This window comes from Phyllobates terribilis, unplaced genomic scaffold, assembly GCF_046119375.1.
Source record: "Phyllobates terribilis strain yellow unplaced genomic scaffold, ASM4611937v1 Scaffold_9__5_contigs__length_417890890, whole genome shotgun sequence".
Lineage (NCBI taxonomy): Eukaryota > Metazoa > Chordata > Amphibia > Anura > Dendrobatidae > Phyllobates > Phyllobates terribilis.
In genome coordinates this window covers 149,494,010-149,509,833 of record NW_027362769.1, presented here as the reverse complement: position 1 = coordinate 149,509,833, position 15,824 = coordinate 149,494,010, and the positions used below count along the sequence as shown (strand labels likewise).

Below are 15,824 nucleotides of genomic sequence, written 5' to 3'. Positions count from 1 at the left end.
TTACATTGAGATATTATTGCTGCTTTCTATACGCCTTGGAGAAAAGCCCCATTGTCTTGATTGTGTTTGCAAGGGGGTGGTTCAGCAAAGCACGTTTCTCCTACAATCCTTTCCAGCCTATTCAATTTGAAAGGGGGGACTCCTTCTTTGTAGTAGAAGACATGGGATGATGTCCCATGTGGAGATATTACACTAAAGACTCTGCTCAATGGTGGAGGAGAGGGAGGCGGAGGGGGTGTCGGGGCTAATCTGCATTTCATTAACATCTAAACGGTGTCAGAAATGGAAAGTCAGCCACTTCCAAAGACCACGTCCTACAAAAAGCCTAGGGAGATATGGGGTATCCATATTTCGGAGTTGGTGGACCATACAAGGTGTGAGTCAGATGACACCGTTGGTCCTCAATGGCTAAAAGTTGCAATGGACCATAATTTAGTGTGATCTGAGCTCACATCCAAAACCATTCAATGGAGTTCTCAGATCTATTGGTGACTTTTCCCTTGACGTTTTGGGTAAAGATTGAGCAGTGAATGACATAATTTGACCTCCGGCCCTATAGTGGTGTGGGCACATTGGGGCGTTCAGTCCCTTTGAAGTCCTATGATATTTTTTATTATTATTAACTTTCTTCATGTTTTATGACTACAAGTGCACTTTGTATTTCCTCAGCTCCAGTAGATGACTGTGAAGTGATTGTAATTCTATACACAAGAGCTAGCGTTTCAATGATTGACAGGAGGGACAGAACGCACTATAGGGGAAATAATGGGGCCTTAGAGCAGGTTCACGCAAAAAGTGGTGTCAAACTACAACTCCTAGAGTTAACTGGGATTATACTCAACACTTTTCCTCTTTCCTACGGGTAACCTGATTATGTTTAGATTTTGTTGTGTTAACATTATGAAGTGGCTCTTTCCTAGGGTTACACCACAAGCCACATCATAGGTGCAAGAGGTCTGGGATTACTCGAAAATCAACCTATATTCACATACAGCGGTATATACTACAGGTAGTACTAGTGGTATACAGCAACAAAATTGTGACAGCTGGACATACTGATAGTCCGGCATTTTACAAGACTCAAACCAGCGATGACCAATTTTTAGGCCCCTTAACACTAAACCACTGGTGGACACAAAAGAGGGTCCCTGTGCAAGAACAGTATGTGGGCCCTTTGCAGCCCATTGCAAAATTTCACCTGCTTTGGACTGGCCCACCAGAGAAGCGGAGAATCCTCCAGTGGGCCCTAGCTTCTCCTTCAGGAGAGTTCATAGTGCAAACCTTGCAGCTGCTATGGGGCTCCTAAGTGGGGGAGAAAGGTGGGCCCTCAGAATCAAATCCTCTGGTGGGCCCAATGTTCTTCAGTCTGTTTGGAGGTGTAGATGGGCCCCCTTACCTCTTGGGTCCCTGTGCACCAATGATATGTCCGCCCCTGCACTAAACATAGCCCTTATCGTGTACTTTTTAATTACCATTCAACTGTCGGGCCCATCTCAGCCATCACAGGCCGTGGTTTAAGTCCTATGACACTGTGACGTATTTATAGCCATCAATTTTTGGGGTCACGCAACCCTTCTGAGACTCAATGTCTGGCTACCTTATGCAAAATCTCCCAAAATGTACTATGTGTTCTCTCTGACATTATCAATAAAGTTTATTGACTTAAGGAAAAATATTTTATCTAAGGCTGTGTTAAGACTTTAAGGTATTCCCTGTGGCAATGTCAATAAAGTTTAATGAAGAAGTGTTGGGCTTTGAGATTCCTTGCAACAATGTTAATAAAGTTTATTGTAGAAAGGCATATTTTTTTTATTTAAGGAGATGTAAGGCTATAAGTGATTTCCTGCGACAATGTCAATAAAGTTTATTGAAGATGGAGAACATTTTTTTTTTTAAAGGAGGTGTTCGACATATATGAGGATGTTGGGCTCAGGTCGGGGGACCCGCCGGTCTACATATCACGGTCTGTACTTGGACCGTGAATGTCCGACGTGTGAAGCCGGCCTTACTGTGTGTCCCAGTCGGTCCCCGACTGTTGATCTCTGGACCACAACGGCATATAAATCCATGAACAAGAAATGTGCACCTAAGTAATCTCGGCCCTTCATCCTGAAGAAAAATCCAACCACGGGAATAATAATATTTTTCAAAAATGAGTGAGTCTTCAACAAACTTTATTGAAATTGTCGAAAAAAGAACCCAACATCTCCTTTACTAAAGTATATTACTGTCTTCAATAAACTTTATTGATATTATTGGAAAAAAAACTATTTTTAAGTCCAACTTTTCCTTTAAATAAATACTTCCCTTTTTTTACATTGTCTCTGGGAACCCCTTAAAGTCTTAACACCTCCTTAAATAAATTAAACTTTCAAACTTTAAAGGGGTTGTCCATGTTTGGAGACATTTTTTATTTACTTAAATGGATTCATTTGGGGTTGAAAATCATTTTTGCTATTGGATTTCACTAAAACTTTTGCTCCATTTACCTTTTAAAGCTTCTGTGCTTCACTGTCTGTTGCTGGGCAGCAGAACAAGTTAACTGTTTAAGTAAGCATTTAAATAAAAAAAATAATTGTCCCCAAAGGTGGACATCCCTTTTTAAGCCATTTTCAGTAAGCTTTATTGACGTCATAGAGAGGACAACAATTTAGTAGTTGCAGACAGTTCCTAGGCTCCGTTATGCTGCAAAGTCATTAGTGGCTACCTAGAAGACTAGAAAGTGTTGCTTTTAGACAATGTTGCAGACCCCCCCCCCCCCCTGCCCCAATATGGCATGTTTTCTCCCATCTTTAAAGGGGTTGTCTGGGCTTATACTACAAGTCTGCAGTTACTCTATGTGACTGCAGACTTGTGAAATCTCACATCGTGTGCTGGCTCCGCAAGTATGCGATTTGCATATTTCCGGCTACATTCAGACTAGACGTGTCCAGCCTCGCTCAATACACTTGCATTGGGCAAGGCTATGCACGTCTAGTTGGCACGTGACCGCATGTATGTAAATGACATACTTGCTTTCATGCTCTCAGCGCTTCCCGCACCAGAGAATTCTAACAGCTCGTAGTGTGCGCGATGTGAGGATTCAGAGGTCTGTAGTAACATAGAATGATTGCTGACCTGTAGCCTAAGGCTGGACAACCCCTTTAAGTCTTAAAGGGAAAACCTGATACTATATATATAATATCGCGGTATAACTAAGCCTGTGGTTTGGGTGACAAGTCTTATAAGAAATTTGATTGCGGCTACATTGGTTGTCAAACATTTTTCCGTAAAACTGCTAAGAACTAAGTAAAGTTTTATAACAAATCATAAAAAAACGCCCAGGACTTATATTTATTCCATTTTTCATATTTTAGACGGAATCGTTTTCTATTTTTCGGTCACTTTTGTAATAGAAGATCTAAGGAATAGCCTGATAACCAGAGTAAACCCAGTCATTGACTCTTATCAGCGGCCGCGTTGTCACCACACACCCTCTCACACGTGGGCGGCCATTCTTGCAGAAGTTACAACCTTGTGTACCTTTCACACGTAAATATGTAAATCCATTGTAAGTTATTCAGCGACGCTAACATGTTTGTAAATGGATGACTGACGAATTTTTCAATGCGAAGTAAACTCTTCCATTGCTGGTGACTTATTAACCCGCCGTAAAGGAACATGTCACAGTTGGGTACACTCTGAAGACCATTAGCGATTTGTGGCTTTTTTTGAAGCAAGGTTAAGGTTGTAATTTTCCATTTGATGGGATTTGTAGTGCTACAGGCAGCAGTGCATTTTCAAAAGGGCTCCCGATTTTTCTGTTACCTTTTTTTGAACTTTTGATTTTATCTGTTTTTGTTTGTTTAGCAGAATTGGGATTCTGTATTTTGGATGTCTCGTATTTGACCAACATTAGGCATCCATATTGTATAATTGAATTAGCGTAATTCATCAGTCTTCTTTACGCCTTTATTACCGAAATATCATAAAACAAAGAACGACAACAGGAACTGTATCTCCACTGGCCTACGACTTTTTCCTGTTCAGGCGCGCTTTCTGTTGTGCATTTTCACAATGGGTTTCATCACTGTAAGTGGTCAAAAAATTCACCATTTTTAGAATGGGTTTACATAAGTCAATGGCGGCCATTGAACATCCATAGATCGGCTAAAAGTCATTTAGACAGGCCAACTGCACTTACAGCTACACGAACGATTGGTAATAGATTGTCCTGGGAGAATAGGCTGTCATTGTTCTCGGCAGCACATGTTCTGTTGACACAGGATGATGTGCTGCCAAGAACGATGATTCTTAAATTTCACAAACAAGCATTTTTTGCTCATTTTTTGCATGATTGGCAATCTGTATACTGGCCAATAATTGGCAAACGAGCATTAAGAGAATTTCTTACGATAATCAGCCAGAGTAAATACACGCTAAGGCCTCATTCATATGTTCCTGAATCACGTACATGTTCTGTGTTTTTTTTAGAGATGGACCGTGTGCCAGTTATAGTCTATGGCGCTGAACACAATCCTTGTTTGAGTGAGGCTTTAGTATCAGCCACAAAAGTAAACCCGTCTCCCCCAAAACAAAACCCGAGTTTTCTGGACACTTGCGTCCTGCACTGGTTGGGCTCCGTCATTCAAGGATGTGATACAACTGGTTGAGTAGCTGGTGTCACTTGAGGACAGTAGTGTTGAGACTTCACAAAGGCTGGTCAACATGTCAAGTTTCATCTGATTCCTTTGTTTCCACTTTAAGGGGCTCCACACACTATAGATAACTGTAGGTTGAGCGATGGTTTGGACAATAGTTCGGCTGGCAGCTACAGTGCCGGCAAAAAAAATCTTTACAAGTTCAATGAAACCACAAAATCTTAATATTCAAGTGGATTCAAGTGTTTTATTGTGGATATTTTATTACAATTAGTATTTTGTCATGTCACCCTTACATTTTATCACCATCTGCAGTCGTTTAGGCATGGACTCAGCAAGGCTGGCTAAGTATGTGGAGTCCATGTTTACCCACAGTGTCTTCAGCACCTCCTTTAGATTGTTGATGTTGCTGGGTCGTGTCTCTTGAACCTTGTTTTTCATTAAATTCCAGGCATTTTCTATGGGGTTAAGGTCAGGGGAATTACCTGGCCACTCTAAAATGTTAATGTTATGGTCACTGAGAAACTTTCTCACGGCCTTGGCTTTGTGGACAGGGGCTCCATCATGCATAAAGTAATCACACTGATGTATGACCCAAAAAGTAAGCATGTGTTCTTCCAAAACAGTAATATAATTGCTTGCTTTCATAGTTATAATCTTGGGAAGGAAGTACAAACCTGCCCTGCCCATGCTTCCACTAAATGCACCCCACACCATCACACTGTCAGGGTGTTTAACAGTCTTAACTGTATATTTTGGGTCATAACGTGACACTGTACTCGGACGACGCACAACCTTTGAGCCTCCCCTGACCAGCCTGAAAAGTGCTCTCATCACTAAACATCACTTTCTTCCACTCTTCAGATGTCCAATCTTGATGTTTCTTACAAAAGGCCAGCCTTTTCTTCTTCATTGCTGCTGTGAGCAGGGGCTTCTTTGCGGCACGGCAACTTGGTAGACCCAGGTCCTTCTGCAGGCGGTGACGAATTGTCCTAGTTGCGATGTTCTGGAGGAGTATAGGGTACTTTTTTTTTATTTCAACGGCAGTTATAGAAGGATGTGACATCACTTCACGCTTCAGAAGCTTATCAGTCCTTGGTGAAGTCTTCTTAGGTGCGCCAGAGCCTGACTTCCTCTGCGGTACCATCCCAGGACGCAATGATGCCGCCAACCGCTTCAGTTGAAAATTGCTTCTCTTGACACTCCCAGATCTCTAGCTACAGCAATCACCGAATCCCCCTTCTCGAGCAGAGTCAAGGTACGGGATTGCTCTTCCATTTTAAGCTTCTTTCGACCCATTGTGGGAGATAATATAAAACTGAGGGAAATAATAAAAGACTGCCTAATAGCAAAACTGGCTGAGCTGCACATAACAACCAATCAGAGTGCAGCTTTCGCTTGAACAGAGAAGTGAAAACTGAGCATTGATTGGTTGATATTTGCAACAAAGCCAGCTTTAATATTAGACAGTTTTTTATTATCTCCCCCATTGTGTACACTTTTAAAAAGTGAAATTATGATGTGGATTTTATATGTAAAGTTTTTTTTTGCTGCGCAAGTGTAAAGATTTTTTTTGCCGGCACTGTATCTCTCCCGACTCATCACCATACAGGAAAGTTGCTCCTTGGAACTATTCGAAAAAGCCAGTGCCAGACTCCTGTGGCGGAGGCTTATCTCTTCAAGAACAGAAGGATCAACAGTCCGAAATCGGACAGACCAGATCTTCATCTTCCCCAACACCCAGGGCTGTGGAGTTGGTAAACCAAACCTCCGACTCCAACTTTGACACATCAATTTCCATGACACCGACTCCTACTCCAACTCCGACTCCCTCATACATGGCTCATGTTTAAGTGATAAATTTACTGTAGCACAGATTCATCTCAGCTAAAAGTCTAGGCCCTTAGATCAGGAATAGGACAGACATTTATAGGACATTTCATAACTTTCCCAAATTCTTATGAAAACAATATTCCCCACCAACTGCATTGAACTACTGTACCCAATTTATTATATATTTTAGGATTTGGAGTCGGTCCATTTTGTACAGACTCCACCAAAATGGACACTGACTCCCGACTCCACAGCCCTGGCAACACCAGTGTCACGGGTGTGTCGCCACGAAGATCGTCGCGATTACACAGCCTGACTTCTCACAGCTGAGTTTTTGGTGCTTGGTGTTTTTCGGCAGGGAGGGAGTTAATTCTCTCTCTCTGTGCTAGACGAGGCCCAGCCTCGCCCAGCTGCAGTTAATTCTGCAGTATTGGGACTCCTTCAAATACCTGCCGTTCTGTTTGGGTGGTTGTCGGTGAAAGCTTTTCATGCAGACTATCGGAGTGATACGTGGTATTGTGAAGTAGGAGCAAAGTGTACTCGGTGTGGTTTTTTCCCTTCCTCGCTTTATTCTTTATCCCCTTACCCGTTGGTGTTCCCTCCGTTGTAGTGGTGTAAGTTTTTGTATGCAAGGTGGTTTTTGGTTTGCCCCTTGTACTGTCTCGTTCGTCTTGTACTGTGTTTGGCATATACGGTCCTGTCCCCAATTGTTGTGATCGGGGTCCTTCTCAGGACTAGATTACTGAGGTTCAGGGATTCTCAGGAGGTAGGTTTACGCTGGCGGCCTGGACCTCTGTACCATCAACAGCACCTCCAGGTAGAGGGATTAGGCAGGGCCTCAGTGTAGGGTCAGCATAGGCTCCTGACCTCCTGAACGCCGAGACAGCGTGACAACCAGCTGCTGTGGGAGAATCAGAAGGCCCCCATACACATTGGACTATCAGCCGACTCCTCTGATTTCGAACAGTTTCACATTATGTTAGTGTAATGTGTATGGGGGCCTTTAGGCCCTTTCTATATGTCAAGTTTGTATTAAAAAATGGATCCATTACAAACTGAGCAAAAATAAATGTGAAATAGAAACCAAAATTTACATTTTTTAATTAATCCGTCTTGAAAGAAAAACAGATCAGTTTATAACCTGACACTTTGGTTTATGTTTTGCATCTGTTTTTGTTCCATTTGATCTGTGTTTCTTAGAGGGTTCTCTGTACACCTCTAGTATTCTGGGCATATGCAGTGCTAGAAACAAGATTCGTTAAAGTGGTTGTCCACAACTTGGACAGCCCCTTCTCAATTTATATATTCTCCCATGTAAAATAAAAAAAGCCTTATCTCATCTCCGGTGTCGGCGCTTTTCCAGCAATGTAGTCTCCAGGACTTGCATGACGCTATTATGTGATGTGAGCCCTGTTGTCAATCAGCAGCCGCTTGACTCTCCCTTCGGATTAAACTGACACCCGGAAGAAGTGTGAGCTGCTTCTGCTCTCTGACTTCCGAAGGAAGTGAGAATTAAAGCGGCCGCTGATTGGTTGCAGGGCTCATGTTTAGAGATGAGCACCCGTAATATAAAAGTTTGCGGTTCATACCGGACAGTTAGTGTCCGGTGCTAAACTCTGAACACAGACTTCTCCCAGGCGTCCGTTTTAATGTTCGTAGTTCTGGGGAAGTCTGGGAACGAGAAAGAGAATATTTTACAGATCCAAAGTTCGAGTCCCCATTGCTTTCAAATGGGTTCGGGTTCTGGTTCAAGTTTGATTACAGTTCTGGTACCCGAACTTTGGACTACAGTTCTGGTCGTGTACCAGAACCCAAACTTCCACTGGTCCACTCATCTCTACTCTTGTAGCATAACAACATCATGGGATACCCGGCGCACAGATCGCAGGAATGGCGCTGGTGTTGGAGGCGGGAATATGCTTTTTTTTTTTCACACAGTGGAATGTAGCAATTGAGAATGGGTTGTCCATGTAGTGGACAATCCCTTTAATAGATCTGTTTTTTAGCACTGCTAGGTGTAGTGACCCCTCTAGGAAAAACAGATCCTGTTACAAATGGAACAAAAACAGACGCAAAACGGAAACCAAAGTATCGATCTGTTTTTCTTAAAGACGGATAATTTAAAAAAGTTAATTTTGACTTCTATTTTGCATATTTTTAATATAGCAATTGAAAAGGGTTTGTCCGTAGAGTGGACAATCCCTTTAAATTATGACAAAACGGATGACCATTCATTGCGATCTATATCCCATAGACTTCAATGTAAAAACAAATATGGTTCCTTTTGCTCCGTTTTTTTTTTTTTAACAAACTGTTGTGCAGGCTACGTTTTTTTTTGATCCAGCTAATAAACGGATAGTTACTTGAAAGGAGGCAAACAGAAAACATCTTACGCCACTTCCATTCCTATTTAGATTAATGGATTCTATACTGGAACGTTTTAAGTTTCCAAAATGGGTCCAAAAATGGAAATAACAAAAGTCTTAGATTCCAATGGAATGGAAGGAAAAAAGCAGTACCAGTGATTTGAGTGGTTGACTCATGCAAAACCCGAACGCTTAGGCCATGTTCACACATTCAGTATTTTTTCAGTATTTGTAAGAAGAAAAAAAAACAGGAGTGAAACAATCAGGAAAAGTATAATAGAAACACTTCACCACTTCTGTATTTTGCACCCACTTCTGATTTTGGCTTGCAAATACTGATCAAAAATACTGAATGTGTGAACGTGGACTTAAAAGCGTGATCTAATTGGTGGCCATGGGCAGCTGCTCCCTTTTTCTGTCTGCTCCAATGTATACATGGGGCTTTTGTGTCGGGTAGTCCTGTGCCCTAAGCTCCGCACTCTGCTGACAAGTCACTTGTAAGCTAATTTGGATGATTGTTTTTCGACCTGCTCACAGCTATTCTCCCATGTGCTAATCCCCTCTTTTCACGGTGGAATGTGAGATGGGGGGGAGATTTCATGTCAGTCCTGTACAGTATCTCGCTGCCTTTTACTTCCCCTTGTAATAAATTACGGAACAGATTTTTTTTTCTTATTATGAAAAAATCAGATTTTGCAGTTTTTTTCCCATTGAAATCAATAACGAACTAAACCTATAAAGCCTACATGAGGGTACTTCTTGGCCTCCCAATTTCTGAATTTTAGAGGATGTACCCTTGGAACAAAGGAGTCGGGGGTACTAAAGGTGACATTTTTTTTGAAGGATGTCACAACTTGCTTGAACTTTGAATTGTACAGCGCTGCTGAATATGTTGGTGTTTTATAAATAAAGATTATTATTATTATTAGAATTCCATAAATTTAACGCCAACTTAAGTCGCTACCCCACCCTAACTCCTGATACATAAAATCTGGTGGACCTGTAAAAAGTGGTGGAGAATGTGAGATTTTTCCAGTTGATCTTCTCTGGGTCGTGTTGATCGAAACCTTCCCTGTTGATTCCAAAATATCATCCCATTCCTCTAAAGAGATTATAGCCGACATCTCTCTCCCAGCTAGCTTTAACTGGTGCCATAGGGTCACCTCAAATTTTCAATAACTTTGAGTTGTACAATTAAGAAATGATGCCTTTAGTAGTTTTAGCTTGTGCCACAAAGTCTAGTAGTCCATCGGATGAGATGGTGAGGTCAGAGATGGCTTCCTGGGATCTTATTGTATGGCTTAGTTGTAAGTATTTGAAGAAATCAGATTTACGCAAATTAAACTCCTGTTTTCAGATATTCAAAAGAGCAAAAATGACCATCAAGATATAATTGGCAGAGATATTTCGAACCCTGCCTATTCTATACCCCGAAACCCTCCAAATGCTGTCATTCCCTCAAGCCAGGGTTATTCCAAATATCTTCTACCTATAGTAGTGCAAAAAATGCAAACAGCCTTATAACTACGAATATTCAAGCAGCAGTGGAAAGATAAATAGTCGCGTCTAATCGCAGAAGACACATAAAGGGATTCTCAGAGAACAGACAAAAAGATAAAGGAAAAAAAAAAAGTCCTTATAAATAAATTCCTAAATTTCCTTAATTACCAAATCAAACTACGGTAGTTTAATCTAAGAAGGTAATCACCATAATACATGAATATGGCCACTGTCTTGTTACACTGACAAAAGCCTGCCCTAGAAGGGGAATGACAGATGTCTGTGAGCACATACAGTAGGAAGCTCTGCCCCCCTTCCCACCTTCATCTGCTCCCAATGGACATTCTGATCCAATACTGGAGATACCAAGGGTGCTGAAGTAAGAGGAGGCTGCTCACACTGCTGCCCACCTTTTCTATCTGATCTAATAATGGCGATATCAGGTACTGAGGCAAGACTAGGCTGCTCACACTGCTGTCCAACTTGTCTTTCTCATCTAATACTGAAGATACCAGGGGTGCTGAAGTAAGAAGAGGCTGCTCACACTGCTGTCCACCCTGTCTATCTCATCTAATACTGGAGATAACAGGGGCGCTGAGGTATGAAGAGGCTGCTCACACTGCTGTCCACCCTGTGTATCTGATCTAATACTGTAGATACCAGGAGTGCTGAGGTAAGAAGAGGCTGCTCACACTGCTGTCCACCCTGTCTATCGGATCTAATACTGGAGATACCAGAGGTACTAAAGTAAGAAGCAGCTGCTCACTCTTTTGTCTAACCTGTCCCCACCTCTCTAATACTTGAGATTCCAGAGATGTTGAGGTAAGAAGAGGCTGCTCACACTGCTGTCCACCCTGTCTATCTGATCTAATACTGGAGATACCTGAGGTGCTGAAGTAAGAAGTGGCAGCTCACACTGCTGTCCACCATGTCTATCTGAATGCTGAGTGGCTGATGTGACCTGGAAATAGTCTGACAGTATGCAGTACAGATTATGTCAAGGTCACAGCAATGGAGCTTCCTACTAGAGATGAAGGGAGGGAATGGAGCGTTCTACTGCACATGCTCACAGACACCTGTCCTGGTAATACTTTTAGGAAAAGTTTCTGTCAGAGTAACAAGAGAGCGGGAATTTTATTTTAATGAACTAATGTGTTTATCTCTTTAGACAAAACAAGTGTCTTTTACTAAATAATAATTTTTAGAAATGTATCTAGAACGACATTTTCTGTATTCTACTCTCGGAGAATCCCTTTAAATAAACTCCATCTACCTTAAAGCTTCTGATGCTTATAGGTATGCCCCTGAGTATTTCCCTCTCAACTGATTGGCTGAGAGTGATCACATGCCTATCTCTAGTAAAGAAGTCACAAATCCAATTAACTGATCACTCTTGAGGTTAAGTGCCCATGTAGCATTTTTGTAGTGTTTTTACGGCTGCGAAAACGCTTGTAAAACCGTCTGCCATGCAAAGCAATGTGAATTCTGATGTGCTGTGCACATGATGCGCTAATTTGCATAGTGTTGCAAAACGCAGCATGACCATTTCTACCGCGATTACGCTGCAAATTCGCGGCCATTGAGGAACATTGAAACGCAGCAAACCCGCAGGTATATGTGGATTTGCTGCGTTTCAATTAAATTCAATGGCCGCGAATTTGCAGCGTAATCGTGGTGCGTGTGGTACCCAGGATGAAGAGGAGACTACAACTCCTCTTCATCCCGGCTACCACGCGGTGAAAAAAAGAAATAAAAAAGTTAAAAATAAACAAAACCTGTATATTCACCTCTCCGGTGGCCCCCGGTCTGCTCCCGGCCACGTCCTCTCGCCTTGGCGTCCCGCAGTGTACTGTCAGGACCTGCGGTGACGTCATTTAGTCACCTGATGGTCACGCGACCGCTGACGGCGGCGGTCAGGTGATGGTCGCGTGACCATCAGCTGACTAAATGACTGCACCGCAGGTCCTTACAGTACACTGCGGGACGCCGAAGAGAGAGGATCGCAGGATCGCCGCCGGGAGGAGACCGGAGAGGTGAGTATACAGGGTTTTTTTTATTTTTAACGTTTTAATTCTTTTTTTTTTTTTTTACTATAGATGCAGCATTTAAAGCATCTAAGTTGGTCACACAATATAAATCCATGCCGGTTGCATGGATTTATATGTGTGACCAACTTGTCAAGCACTTTTCCAAGTGATGCTCAAAATCACATGTAAAAACGCTGAAAAAACGCTTCTCTCTGGCAGAAAAAACGCATGTAAATCTGCATGCGTTTTTTTCTGCCAGAGAGAGGCAAAAACGCTCTGCATCGAATCTGCATCGTGGGCACAAAGCCTGACTCTCTGACATGGTTTTCAGAGGGGGTAGATCTTAGCAAACAAGTTTTTTGTTATTAGGACTCCTAAAAGGTACCCTAATTTAAAGAGACCCTTTTGGTGACAGCATCCCTTTAAAATCTTGGTAAGTGTTGTTTTTTTTTTTTTTTTTTGTTGGACCTCACTCGTGTGAACCAGGTCCGTCACTCCGAGGCTGTTGCTCGTTCTTGGCCTTTGTTTGCTGGGAAAAGCCGAGTAGAAAAGTCACAAGCTTCATCTTAAAACGCTCAAATGAAAGGGATTATTGTGCGTCTTTTTTTTTGCCGAGCACCCACTTTGCTGGAAATAATGTGTATGTTGTACATTCTTTTCTGCAATGGTCACTGCGGGGTCATAGCAGGGCGGACATTGCACAATTTTCACCTGATTTTTACACTATCGATATCAAGAGGCTAAATGACTCACGTGTCCCTGTCATTAAATACAGGGGATAAGAAAAGCAAAAAAATTCAGCTGTCGCCTGCTGCATTAGATCATTTGTCATGGAGGCTCCGGGTGATATTTTCTTTGATGTAGGCAGCATTTGGCCTTCTTACTGAGCTAGATCTAGTGGTCCAAGGATGCTCTGCTAATCTGCATAACAAAGGGGTGTGCTGGTACATGGGACATAAAGTAGCATGGCTGCATATGTGTTTATTTCACTCCAATTAAAGGGAATGTGTAAATAGAGGTGTTATCAGTCAGTGTACAGGAAGGGGAGCAGGTGAGCTGTGACATCACCTATTGTGAAAGGTGGATCCTGTGTTATCTACTATATATAGAGCTGTTACTAGTCATTGTACAGGAGGAGGAGGTGAGCTGTGACATCACCTATTGTCAAAAGTGGATCCTGTGTTATCTACTTATATAGAGTTGTTACTAATCATTGTACAGGTGGAGAAGGTGAGCTGTGACATCATCTATCATGAATGGTGGATCCTGTATTATCTACTATATATAGAGCTGTTATCAGTCATTGTACAGGTGGACAAGGTGAGCTGTGACATCATCTATCATGAATGGTGGATCCTGTATTATCTACTATATATAGAGCTGTTATCAGCCATTGTACAGGAGGAGGAGGTGAGCTGTTACCTCATCTATCGTGAATGGTGGATCCTGTATTATCTACTGTATATAGAGCTGTTACCAGTCATTGTACAGGAGGAGGAGGTGAGCTGTGACATAAGCTATCGTGAATGGTGGATCCAGCATTATCTACTGCATGCAGAAGAGTTGTCAGTCATTGTACAGGTGGAGAAGGAGGTGAACTGACATCATCTATTTTGAATTGTGGATCCTGTATTACTTACTGTATATAAAGTTGTTATCAGGAGGAGGTGAGTTGTGACACTGCCTGTTGTGAACGGTGGAACCTGTGTTATCTACTGTATAGAGTGGTGTTATTATTCATTGTACAGAACGGGGAGGAGGTGAGCTGTGACATCACCTATTTTATCTTTTTAATCAATCATACATTTTCATTGTAATCATGTCTGTGATGGTAATAAGACTGCTGAAAAGTCATCTGTTTCGAACAAGAAGTATGTATTCAGCCTAGTGGTCATTGGGAAAAATGCAAGATTTTTTTTTATTGTTTTACTGTATATACAGTAGATGGTGATATTGAAAATAAAATAAAAAACATTATTGAACTTTAAAGAAAAAATGCATTTATTATAAAAAAGCTAGTTTAAACAATGGGTCTTTATTATGATGACATACTGTATTTCCTTTAAAGGGTAACTTCAGTTAAATTTCATATAGATGAAACTATGATGTCTCAGCATAGAGCTAAACCCCCATGTCCTAGGGACCCCTTCACTGTCTCAATCGTTTCTATGTATGCATATGTGTTCCTATGATTTGTTTTGTGATTGTGGTATTCACTCGAGAAAATTTACTATTCCTATTCACTTTTACATTAGAATGTCTAAAAATGCACCAAATATATCACATACTGGATGATACCTTTTAGATACTTTTGTCTACCTTTACACTGCCTATCCGTAGATTAGTGTGCACCAAAATTTTGGTATATGTTGAATCATGTCACACAACATTAATTTTGCACTAAACCACATCCAGTCTATGACTGTTATGGAGAATGCGATTTATTTATTGCACTTTGTTTTCTGCTTACATGGCACTGTGAGGCATCAGGGCATTTTCTCCAATGGGCACTGTGAGGCATCAGGGCATTTTCTCCAATGGGCACTGTGAGGCATCAGGGCATTTTCTCCAATGGGCACTGTGAGGCATCAGGGTATTTTCTCCAATGGGCACTGTGAGGCATCAGGGCATTTTCTCCAATGGGCACTGTGAGGCATCAGGGCATTTTTGCCAATGGGCAATCATGCAGGATTTTAGAGTGACGCAATGGGCTCACGTGGTGATGAAGCTGTCAATCATTGCCATACATTTAGGGTAAAGGTTCAGAGGTCTGGGTTTCCACAAAGGGGTCAAGGAGCTGGAAATCCCTGTTTGTACATATGAATAAATGAAGTTGTACTTTATGACAGATCCCCTTTATTAATACACATAGTGATGAAATAATATAAATGTTTTATTATTATTTTCACTTCTAGAAGTCCTTGTCCGATGTTACTTTTTATTTGTAGTTATGGTTACTTTGTTTACTTGTCCTGAATGTTGCATTGTCTACACATGTTCTAAAGAATCTGTAGAAAAACCATTAAAAATGAATAACTTGGCAGCCATGCGGCTTACTTTCTGCCAAATACATTTGGGCTCCACATCCACTTGGCAGGGATGAGGGTCCCCGGACTTCCTTTGTGATGTTAGTTAGGACCGTGGCCGAAGACAACGGACTCAGCACTTCTGTGTCTACGGAGGAGCGATGGGACAATTGTATCACAATGACTGTCCAAACACCTCGTTCTGTTCACTTCAGAGTCTCATCTCTCTGTATTTGGCTCATGAAATATTTTTGGGAAAAGGCAAAAAAGTTTTCTATTTGAAAATTGATACATTGAATAAACGTTAATAGTTTAATAGAGAAAAAGCAGAGAGGAAGAGATGAGGAGAGAGGGGTCAGAGAAGAGTCATGGAGAATAGGAAAGAGTGAAGGGTAGTGAGGGGGTCATGGAGAGGGACAGAAAGAGGAGAAG

At 41.7% G+C, this 15,824-nt stretch overlaps 1 protein-coding gene across 7 annotated transcripts in view; it reads left to right on the top strand.

The window, feature by feature from the left end:
* Positions 1-15,824, top strand: part of FMNL2 (formin like 2) — a 235,233-nt gene that overhangs the window by 625 nt on the left and 218,784 nt on the right. The window lies entirely within an intron of this gene.